Here is a 12,362-nt window from a genome sequence, read left to right on the forward strand (position 1 = left end):
GAGCTTATTTTTCTTACAGAGCCCACGGATAAGTGTTGTAACCAGAATTTCTTCACAGCTTGGGTGCTCATAACTGTGTCCCCAGCTGTCTGCTCCAAAGGCCGATGCTGGCCGACGTGTGGTGATTCCCGAGGGTCATCTTGGACCGTTCCCCTCTGCCTGTTATCCTGCAGAGTGACTGCTGTTATTTCTCTGCTAGCTTTCCCAAAATCTGTCACTATCTCTCATCTTGTCACTGTCCTTTCTATGCATTAGTTTCCAGCCTGTTGTCAGATATGCGAGATGGCTTAAGTTCATCCAAGCCATGGTTTCCAAGTGAGCTGCCATGCCTTGTAGCAAGGGGGAGAAGAGCTGCTTCAGACAAGTACACTGCAAAGGGGACTTGATGCAGAGTTCTACAGCACTACATGACCACAAATCTCTTTTCTGTATATATATTCCGTATTTGTTGTGAAGCTGAACGCTGCTTATTCAGCCAAATGGTTTTATTTGTAAGAAAGCGTTCCTAAAATGAATCTGCTCTTATATGGGTCTCTCACTCAATCTTTCCCCCTTCCTTATCATCTAGCTTCTGTTACTTTAGCAGCAATGGTTTGTGGTGTTCCAAGTCGGTGTTTCTTTGCAGAGGAAGGGTTTGGTGAGAGGTCTGTACTTCATGGATACCAGGTTCAAGAAAGCAGCGGTGAAGCAGAGCACGGGGGGTTTTTCTCTCTCCAAACTGACTGGTCAATAGGAGCACCCCCCTCTCCCTTCCACCTCCAACCCCTAACAAAGGCCATCTAAGTCCTATTAGCTACTGAAACCAACAAAGAACTCTGCTGCTGAACGTGCTGCCATGGGTTCGGCTCAAGCTTTGCTGCTGGTACAGGGTAACTCCATCAAAGCAAGAGGTACAGTGTTGCCTCTGGAGGCTCGCAGGTTGTTTAGTTTAAAGGCACTACCAAGGTAAAGTGCTTGCTTATGGGGCTGGGTTGTGGTGTCTTTGAGGTGCTACAAGCCGTGATCGCGCCTTTTCTTTCTTGAGGCATGCAGATGTTCACTGATGGCTCTTTCTTTCATTTCCTATCCATGTTAGCATTTTAATTGCAGTTAGATTTAGAGATTAAAACTTTGGAAGGAAGAGCAGTTTGGGAATCCAACCTGGAGGCTTCAGGGTAGGTAGGGCTGAAGCACAGTTTACAAGGCACTCAACACCACTGCTTTTGCAGATCTTTCCTGTTTGGACCTGTCTGCTGGTGTTAGTGTTAAGGCTGTTGTTTAATGGCCATGGAATGTGGAGGGCTTTGAGAGATTCCTGGAAACTGCAAAGGCCGGTTGTGGAGATGTATTCTGTCTCTTAGGGAAATCAGTGAGTTTTGACTGAGCTCACCAGCTTGCAATATGCATTGGTTGTATGAGAGAGATGCTCTGAAACAAGGAGTAGCTGGAAGGATGGACTGTTACTGGCGCTGGTTTGGGCTGGGGAGGGCTGTCATTCTGGAGCACAGTGGAGGCAGTTCTCAGTTCATTAGCTAGTGATGATGCTGAAGTTAGACTTTAACATACACAACAGCTAAACACAGCTCTAAGGAGTTCCTTACTGTATCATGTGGTTCTATAACTGTAAATCCTTCAGAGCAGGAGCTTGGCCTGCTGTCTGTATTTTGTGTGGTACCAGTGGTTTTATCTGCTTTTTAAAGACCATGGAAGTGGTTTCAGCTATAGCTTGCAGACATAGCTGTGCATGATATAGCCCTGAATTGCACATATCTTCAGGAATAAAATGAAAACTAAGTAATAATGCAGAATATGGGGGTTCCTCAAAACGAAAGATGTAGATGGGGAAACAGGTAATCTCAAGGGGGGTTAACTAAGACTATCTGAACTTGACATGGTCTGCAGAGTTAATTTCTTCCCAGTGTGCATCATCTATATGTGTATTTTCTCTTCTAGTTGGAGTCATGTGAGTTACACAGTGTGTGTTGTCTTCTGGTCTTAATTGCTTCTTCTGATTCCTTAGAAGGCCAAATAGGTTGGGCCTGTATCTCTATACAAGACAGCTACACTGGAATAATACACACTTTTATTCTGTAAAGGAATGCACCTGTTGAGGCAGGTGGAGGTTAAATGAGCGGCAGCATTTGCTACCCAAGGATGTGTACATCTGATGCAGGTGAGCTACAAAGAGGAGATGAGTTTTCATCTGTGCTCTTTGCCTTGGCAGCAAATGAATGAGCAGGCACATTCAAACAGACACATACATCTTGAGGGATCCATAATACTAAGTGCCCTCAGTTCTCCACGTGGAGCTAAATGGGATTCTCCTAATGTGCACAGCTGGCCCTAGGCTGTCACCGGCTTCCTCTGCTTAAAGCATGCGCTGCCATTTCAAAACTGGTGTGTGTCCTTGTCTTTTGACTTCAGAGGGAGTTGTGGGTGTTGGGCACTTCTGCAAAGTAGGTCACTGGCATGTCAAGTTGGGACATGGCTCCTTCGTGCTCTGGAGGTTTAGTATCACTAATCTCACCTGAGCATGGGGATGGGGAGGGAGAAGCATTCTGACTCACCCAGCTCTTTCTGCCAGCAAGGGCTTGGCACTGGCACGCTTCTGTGACTCCTTGAGTCTGCCAGGGATGGGAATGCTGATTCAGCTGGGTGTTGGTGTGCCGATGCAGCCCTGCTGTGGTAGGAGGGGCTGGGGACCACCAGCCTTCTTTTTGTGGCACTGCCAGCTGTACTGCAGGGGTGAAAAGCTTAGAAGTATGCTGAAGCAGACAGCTTTCCTGATTAATATGAACTCTGGTCTGCAGCCTCTTAGGTGTGCTAACTTCATGCTACAGACTTTGAACATATTGGTGTTGCAGGCAAGAGTTGTTTTCCTTCAAGTATTCAGGGGAGATGCACGTTTCCATAGTTCACAGTAAGAAATTGTTGAAACCCCTCTAGTTTATTCTCAAAAAGAAGCACTCTGGTCTCCTAGAAGGAGACAAAATCCAGGAGTAAACTGTGTGCCTTAGGAAATGGTTCTGTATTTTTTAATAAGGGAACCAAAACCTCTGCCTTTTCCACTCTCTTCTATCATCCGAAGTCCTTTTGTGCTGAGACGTCTCGGCTTTGTGTGGGTCAGTGTTAGAATATAAGTGCCAGTGAGCCCCAGCCGCTGGTCACGTACATTCATATTCATGTCTTTGTCTCACATGGAGAAAACTGTACAGAATTCTATTCCTTGGTTTGTTTTGCAGGTTGGGGTTTTTAAATGCAGGCTTTGTTTTTTGAGGCTCGTCTTCTGGGCATGCAAATCAATAGGGTTTGTAAGGGGTACAAAAGTGAGCGAGTCTTCTGTAGCTGAAGAGTGAACTTTGGTAAAGTAATGGTGCGCTGGGGATGGGAACGGGTGTGCGTGACAAAAAACATGGAAGTTGGCTTTTGCTTTTGCTAACAGTCATTCTAACAGGGTGAAGTGTGATCTTTCCACTCTGAAATACCTCAAAAGCAATCTTTTGTTCCTTTTGATTCTTTTCTTGTCCGGATCCAGGAGATAAAGCATGCGGCATTATAGTTCATTCCCAAGTGAGATGGGATCATCGCTCTGTCCTGCAGCCAGGCAAAATGTGAGGAACTGTATGCTCCCAAAAAGAAAACACTCTGGATTTCTCTTTTCCTGTGCTGGAGTGATGTAGAGCAATTGCTTCACAGTGCAGTGGTTGCAACATGGTTGTAATTCTCATCTAAACACAGAGTTGTTCCACTGAAAGCTGTTCTGCTTTGCGGCTGTTGGCTTGCAGAAGTGCGGGTGGTATGAGAACAGATTTCAGTGGTGGCTGTTTGTGCATTGATCAGTCCAAGCCTGTAACTTCACACCCAGGTTATTGCAGTATGAGCAGCGGTGCAGAAGGTGTGGGTGCTCTTTCGAAGTGTAAAAAGACTCATCTATGTTGGAGGTTCTTTAAATTTTGATTAAGAACATCAGTTGCTGTTGGAATTATTGAGAGGAAATAGAGGAACCCTTTGTAAACAGCATAAGGATCTGAGGCCTGTTGTTGCAGATGCAGCTTATTTGCTCAGGGTTTGTGTTTCTCTTTTCCAACTAATTGGATGTGTTGCAAGTGGATGACTGTGTTTGGAACCAAGCTCAGGGTGGAGGATAGTGCTGGCTGCTCAAGTGAAAGAAGTGGATTGTTGGCAAGAGGCTTGAGAGAAGGCCCAAAAGCCTCATGGAATCAGAACTTGTTCCAGATGTTGAAAAGCGACTGTTCCTGATTTCGCTAACATGTATCCCTTTGAGATGCCAAAATGCTGGGGCTGGTACCTAAAGTGTTTTGCTGAGTACTTGTTGGAATGATATACTTTCCTTAGCAGTTTGTGGGGTACTGGTTGATTTTGCTTTGTGCCATCAAGAGATGATTTACTGACGGCTGACAAAGCCTGTGTTTACCTCGCCTTCTGGTACTCTCCACTGAGCACTTAGTGTCACTTAAAGATTTAAAGCACAAGGACTCAGCCTTGTCTCTCTGATTTTTCACTCTCTTGCTACTGCTGGCTCATGTAGGTCAATGCACAAATAGATGCAGCTCCTGCAGCTGTATTAAGTTCATGTCTTAACTGCAAGGTGGCAGCTGCAAAAATGTGATATGACAGCATGGCTTGGACCATGGCTTGTAAAAACCCAGTTTTAGCACTGTGGTTAGGCATCATAGTACAGTGGGAGATTAGGTGCTTGAGCCTTTAGTCTGAGATGTAGTGCTTTTTAATCCCCTTTCTGATCTAGAGGTTATCCATTATACAAAAGGTGTAGATGCATGTATCATATCTTATAGCCTCTGTATGAAACAAGGAGACAGGCTGCCGAATGCAGCTTGCATGTGCCTTGCAGCAGCCTCATATTCTGCCAGCAGCTGCACAATGCTCTCGAGTTGCAGCGAGGTCTGAGTTTGGGTCTGAGCATCCACCTCCTGTCTTACTGGGTCTAATCTTTGCCCTTGTCTTCCGTAACCTCAACTTAATTTCACTGGTGTCTGTTGGCACCCATCTCTCATCAGCACATCATAAGTCTGTCAGGCTCCACTGTTTGTCCTGGTGACCGTTCTCTGCAGTTATTCCAGCTCTGCAGCTGAACAATGCTGCTTATGGAGAAGGGACCACACAATGCCACCTCTTTGTGCCCCTGGCAGGACAACAAACAGGGGTTATGGGCTGGCTGAGCAGTGCAGAGCTGACATACAACTCAAAATGGACTATTGCACAAGGCTGTTGGTCTTTCTCCTGAAGCTAGTTATACGTCTAGAGGAGGTAGTGATGCTTTAGTTTTAAATGGCTGCAATACCCTAAAATAAATGAATTGCAACGTTTGTAAAGATGATAGCTCAGTAAGGCTGGCATCTCACTGAAGATCAGTTAGCAGACTGAAGCTCTCAAATAGTGTATGAAGTTATGGCACTGTGAAAATATGTCAGTAGCTTGCCTGACCTGCCCTGAAGGATTGGGCTACTGAGGCAAACTCCTATTTTTTTTTTCTTTTCCCAGCTGCATGGGATTTTGCATGCTGCCATGCACATAGTAATGTACGCAGGAAAACCACTCAGATGGGATGCCGGAGTGCTTCCAAAAACCTGCTGCTCCTTGTTTTGCAAAATACAGCTTGTAACAGTCTCAAAACAGAATATGTTTGGCATCTCTGAGAGCAAGTGGGGAGGAGAATATGAGAGGGCACAATGCTTTGCTCTTGTGCTAGGGAGCTTTGAAAGCCTCATACACAGTGGGCAGTGCCCTGAGGAAAGAAGCTGGCTTTTACACAAATAGCTGCTGCACATCTCTGCATTCTGAGCCTCTCGAATTTGAAAGGATGTGCACATAAAAACTCTCCAGAAGCTGTATTTAATTGCCTTGCTTATGGTTCTTCCAACACACACCTGTCAGATACAGGTGCCTTTCTATAAAGCTCTATAGCTACTTGATGAGAATTGTAGTAGTTTCTACTGTAAGCTTTTGCAAAACAAGAGTGTGAAAAGCCCCGTCTGTTTCCTGTCCATATGTGGTTTGGGGAAATGATGGATGCTTGGATGACAGTGGGTGCAGCTGTGCATGGGGGCAGGCAGCTTGCTTAGCTGGGCCAGTCCCCATCGGTCATTCCAGGAAAGAAAACACAATGGCTTTCTTTGTACTTTCATGGGGTGAAGTATAAAATGCAGTGAATGCTGTCAAGGGTTGGGTGAATGTCTGGAGCAAGCCTGGAGAATGGGAAGAACAATTATGCAAAAGGAGAAGCAGGAGGGGGAGTGTGCCAGGCTGCCCCTCAGGGAGGGAGCTTTGCATAATCACGAAACCATATGCAACCCTTAGGATTCTGTATTTGTCATTCTCTGTGTGCCTGCTGGCTCGAAATTGCAGCTAAATAACAGTCAAAAGGAAATTTGGGTATCAGATAGTTGATAAACTTTGAAAATGAGACTGTGCTAAAATTGCGGGTGGTCAAAATGCAGCCTCCATCCTCCTTAAAGGAAGAACATTTGTGGAGACTGGGTTAAAAAACAAACAAACAAACAACAACAAAAAAAGGTGTTTTAATTCTTCTCTTAGTCAGGCTGCAGGAAATAGTGTTATGTAACTAACCTTGGCCAGGCTTTGAACATATGGGCTTTGCTTGTCATACCATGTGGATTCTCCATTTAAATCAAGTTGATTTTGGTTTTTTTCAGGGAACTTGTAAGGATTTGAGCTCTGAGTGTAAGGCAATGCCAAATTACAGCCCAGGGTAGAAGAGCATGGCAGTTCTACTGCCAAGCTTACTAACAAGTAAACTTGATCTGAAGTTGTCTTTTATTCTTCAAATTGTGCGTTGTTCCTCCTTACTGTGAGAGGAAAGATCAGTGCTCTTAGCAGGTTTTTGAAGTAAGAGTGGAAGTCGATCCAATCCCACAAGGCAACGCTTTTGACCTTTACCAGTACGTAATAGCAGTTACCTGTAGAGAGACATCTGAGAAAGGGCTGTCCTAATGTGAATTGGCCTATTTTGCCATCAGGCTGCATCCTCTGGATGCAGATGATAGAGCGAATACATTGCTCCCTCTTCAAGAGGTGCCAAAGAAAGAGCCATCACTGCGTTTAGAATGTGATAGATGATGTGATTTTTCACCTCCAGCGGTGAGCACAAATCTGATGAATTTATCTTCAGCTTCAAATTCATTTATAGTAGCAAATAAGGATTTAATTGTATTTTTAAACAGGCGGTGCATCTGCACTGTGAAATGCGTAAGTAAACAGCTTGTGTTTTTAAGCACTAGAAGGGTCTCATTTTGAGTTGATGCTGAAGCTCTTATTTAGCTTTAAAGGTAGTAAGGTATAACAAAAACATAACTGCGTGTGTGCAAACTAATGTATACCAGAGGATGGGGGGGTAAGAGGTTGATTCACAGCTCCAACCATTGGTACATATCCTCTGCATGCAGTGCTTTCATGATTTAGATGTACCAACAGTCCATGGTTTGAAATTGATATACAAGTGATATATAAGTGATTAAGAGAGAAAGTTCAGTATGTTTACTGTGATGCAAGATAAGATGAAACAGGAGAGTGCTGAAAATTACTCTGCTGCCATGCATTCATTCTGGTTGCTGCTGAGCCTTTATGAAGCAGCGCAGAAAGGTTTATCTTGTGTATGCGTCCTCTGATTTGAATGCTTATCTGAGAACACATACACTGAGGTTTCTTTCTTTACAGATTCTGGCTGAAGATACTGTCAGACTCAATATTCTGTGAGGTATTTTCCTGTATGTGTTGTTTCTAGGCCCATTTATTACTTCGGGATCTAAAAGAGATTGCCTGGTTATATCACCCAGTTGCCTCATATCTCCGAAAGCCACATTAAGTAACGAAAAGTAATCTCTATTAAAAGAGGGGGTCTTTATTAGGTACTTGTTGCCCTTTATGTGAGTTGGAAACTTTAGCAAATTTAGTGCCTTGGAACTGGAAGTAATGGCTTATGTTTTGTTTAACTAATCTGCATCCATTTTGGTTGTGTTTTGAATGCTTCTTTGTGGGCTTAATATTACTAAACAGTGTCTTCTCATTTCTGCACTCCCTGCTTTTATGTTTGACTCAGGGACAGTTGTGTCTCCCCTCCCACCATGCTGCTGGAGCAAATGTAGGCTACAGAGGCATCCAAAACGTGGTTCAAACTGATGTTGCAAAAGCCTTGCATTTTACAGCACGCAGATAGCTTTACCTGCAACTTCCTTCTGCTTGTGCTAAAAACATGCAGAGGAAAAGAATAAACTGATGCTATATTAATGGTGCTGAAGGAAAGGGAAGAGAAGATAATGTATATGTGAAGTTGGAATGGACTCCAAAGTCAGGAGTAATGGGAGTTTTGATATTGTTTTAGCTGCAATTATCAGCTAGGAATAAACATACGTTGGGTTTCTCCAAGCAGGAGGGAGCAGTTTGCTTCAGCACGTCAGCTCTGGTGCGTGGTAGACCACTGTCATCAGCACTGTATGTTATATAGAAGGGGCTGATTACACAAGATATAGATGCTAATCCATTTCTCTAGAAGAGAGCAGTCTCTTCCCCTCAGGAAATGAATCAGACTTCATAAACGAATCTCTTCTCACTGACTTCTGCTACTGCCAGTAAACGAATGGGAACAGATGAATCTGTGATAATGCTTCCAGAATACCAGCTAGTAAACGTTTCTGCTAGACTTGAGAGGATCATAAGCTCAGCCCCATATAAACACTTACTGAACTGAGTCCTTTGGGTTCACATTCATGTTGATGTTAAATTTATTTGTAGCCAAAAAAACAAAACCCCTGAAGATTATGGAGAACTTGCTGCAGCGCTTGGAGTCTTGTGGCAGATGAAGGTCTAAAGTGTGGACAGGCAGGGAAATACTTTGAGCACAACGGGCCATTGCAAGCATGATTTCTCCAGACTAAACATCTGGGAACATTGCTCTGGGGGACACTGGTGGACTGTGATGCTGTTGTTAGGCACCTTATCTTCCCTTCTCTGTGCTTTCTCCTTACTATAGTTGCTTGTATGGTTGTGGAGAGCATAAGACCAGCAGGAATGTATGAAATCCCACAGTACCTTGGATCACTACTTATTTAAAATCTTGGATTTGGAGTAGATGTTTGAAAGCAGTGATGGGGTTTTTGGTTTAACCAGAAATTCTATGAATACTGGTTGATGTGATCCTTAGGTTTCAGGTCATTATCTTTCTCTCAGATATTGTGGCTAACCCATATTAGATACCAGGGGAAGGGTTATGAATGTACGGATTGTTTAAAAATAAATTGCATGCTATAATCCTTGGAAATGTATCAAGTTTAACTGAATTCTGAAAGCTCCTCTGATTTAGGATGATGGAACTCTTCCATTCCCTTCTGCCCCGTGGGCTCTTTGGTAGATAAGAGGTGAGCTTGGTGAACAATTCCTTAGTAAGCTTTTATTAACAGGAAACCAAACCAAGGAGTCTCCATCCACAACTAGTTTCATTCGCTGCATCACTTTTGGTCACTGCTTATATTTGTCCTTCTAAAGCTCTGATGTCTTAAAGCTTATTTTTGAGGAAGCAGAAATGAACACATCCATCTGCTTTTTATGGGAAGTGTCTGAAGGAATGGCCCAAGGTGTGCAAACTTTGGGATGAGAAACAGGAAGTTTGCATAAGCCTAGCAAACAGCTTGGGGTACCTCAGTCGCTGTCTGCAATGGTCTCTCCTTTGACTTGCTCTGAAATCGAGCTTTTGTTCACATGCACTTCTGGACACAGACACTTTTACATGGTTTAAAGAGCCATTATTTATTTATTTATTTATTTATTTTAGAAATAAATAGAATTAATGGGGCTGTTTAGTCTGGAGAAAAGGAGGCTGAGGGGGAGAACTTATTGCTCTCTTCCAATACCTAAAAGGTGCTGACAGCGAGAGCTGGATTGGTCCCTTCTCACTGGTGACAGGACGAGGGGAAATGGCCTCAAGTTGTGCCATGGTAAGTTTAGGTTGGGTATCAGGAAAAACTTTACAGAAAGGGTTGTTAAGCATTGGAATGGGCTCCCAGGGAGGTGGTTGAGTCACCATCCATGGTTGTGTTTAAAAACTGCTTGGATGTGGTGCTCAGGGATATGATTTAGCAGAGGGTTGTTAGTTAGGGTAGTACGGTCAGGTTGTGGTTGGACTTGATGATCTTGAAGGTCTTTTCCAACCTGAGTGATTCTGTGTCTGCCAGCAGGCTCCTGGTTTGCATACCAACTGTTGTGATACTCTGGAGCGTTATCCTGGCAATGGTCTACACTTCTTGTGGGTTGGATTTTTTTTCTCCTGATTTTTCTATTTATGGCTGCAAGTTGTGACCATATTTAAGCCAGAAATTGTTTATTCAGTTGCTGGCTTACTGGCTTACACCTTCACAGTGACCTCAGGCTAATAAAAATGAAGGAGAAAAAAGAGGAAAGACTAACTTGGCATATTGTTACGGTACAAAGTAACTAGAAAGTAGGGCTGTCTTGAGTGGAGTCAGCTAAAACCATGTTGTTCCAACTTTCCAGTTCTTCTAGATCAGCACCAAATTGCACATGACTGTGGATGTAGGGCAGACTTCAACAAGATCAATACTGTTCCCTCTTTTCAATAACGGCATGAGCCAGCTGGTAGAAGCAGACAGCTGAACCTAGGAGCCAGTTGCTGTAATGACTAACTCTCTGATAAATTTAACAGTGCCAGGGTATGTTTTGAGGCAGGGGAATCTGTCTGTGCTGTGTGACTGTTGGTACAAGGCACTGTTTATGCTGTGAGTCAGTTTGCTTGGTGTCAAACCCAAAGCTTGCCTGAGGACAGAATTAGCTTGACCAGGGACCATTCCCTGTGCACAGGCTGGATGCGGTCACTGTTTTCAGTGCCAGGTGGCCTCTCTGCCAGAATCTTGTCCCAGGCCTGCATCATTAATTCATTGGGATGCATTTCACAGGTTAAGTCACCCAGATCATGTGGCTGGCACTGTTGTTGAGGTGTCACATTTCTTATGAGAAATTGGTTCTGTGATTTAAAATAAAACTAAAATTGCTTGTTTAAATGAGGTAGAGGCCTTTAAGTAGGTCGATCTGTAATTTGATATTCTGAAGATGAACCAGATGTCTGGAGGAGGGTAGATCTTTGGAGTCCTCAGTGCGCCCATCTGCAGACTCTACCACCAGTCAAAATAACCCCTCTTTGCTTCTGAGTCTCAGAGAAATATGCTTGGCTTGCTTGAGTAGAGCATTGTTTTGTTACGTACTATAGGTATGGGAGATGGGGCATGAATTGTTCTTTACTTGCCAGCTTGTGCCCTTCTTCTGTCATCCCGGGGTGGAACCTCCATGGCTACAGCTTTAATGGAAAGTCATTGCAAGTTCCCTCACAATCTAGGGAGGAACCTATTCTAGCTTGGGCTTCTTGTGTGTTCCACTGTAAGAACCTTCTATGTTTACACCTTTTTCGATGAAAAGTTTCTTGTTTAGTTTTTAATATCATTTCACTTGTTCTCAGGATGATTTAATGTGAAATTACCCTCTGGTCTTGGTCATTTGGTAGTAAAGAAATTGTGTTGGATTTTTCTGCTTAGCTTTATGTTGTCACAAGAAAACTTTGGGGATCTTACCAGTGTCTGTAAGTATCTAAAGGATGGGAATCAAATGGATAGGGCCACGTTCTTTTCAGCATGCTCAGAAACAGAACAAGGAGCAATCGGCAGACACTGGAACATAGGAAGTTCCATACAGACATCGGGAAAATATTCTTTACTGTAAGGGTGACAGAGCACTGGAACAGGCAGCCCAAAGAGATTGTGGAGTGTCCTTCTTTGGAGATATTCACAACTTGCCTGAATGCCTACCTGTGTGACCTGCTCTGTAGGAAACCTGCTTTAGCAGGGGTTTGGTTGGATGGGGTGATCTCCAGAGCCCTTCCAACCTCTTTGATTCTGTGATTCTTCGAAGGCTGACTTGCCTTTTTAAGATCCAAGATTAGAGAATTAAAAAAGCAGAAAGATTTCCTTGTTATCATGTGTACACTGAATACCTAAGAAACAGTGGTTTTACTGTAGCTTTTATAACATTTTTCTACAAAAGCTGCTGCTTCTGTTGTACCACAAAATTACACTTTCTTGTTCCAGATACAAACATAAGTTCTGCTCAGCTTCCATTGCATCAAATCTTATGGAAACAATTTTAGCCAGAGAGGGTGAGGGAGGAGTGGATTTGCAGTCAAATATACTTAAGTTGTGAGTAGCTATCAGTTATGCATAAGTAACATGAAAATAAACGGAGCAAGATGTCTGACTTGGCTCTCTTTCTTCCTCTTGTGTAGCATAACTGATAAGATTCCAGAAATCACATATCAGAGCAATGTG

The 12,362-nt window shown here is 43.5% G+C and overlaps 1 protein-coding gene across 1 annotated transcript in view; it reads left to right on the top strand.

The window, feature by feature from the left end:
• WDFY2 (WD repeat and FYVE domain containing 2) overlaps positions 1-12,362 on the top strand; it is a 58,340-nt gene that overhangs the window by 577 nt on the left and 45,401 nt on the right. The gene's annotated exons all lie outside the window — the stretch shown is intronic.

Source organism: Excalfactoria chinensis, chromosome 1 (genome assembly GCF_039878825.1).
Source record: "Excalfactoria chinensis isolate bCotChi1 chromosome 1, bCotChi1.hap2, whole genome shotgun sequence".
NCBI lineage: Eukaryota > Metazoa > Chordata > Aves > Galliformes > Phasianidae > Excalfactoria > Excalfactoria chinensis.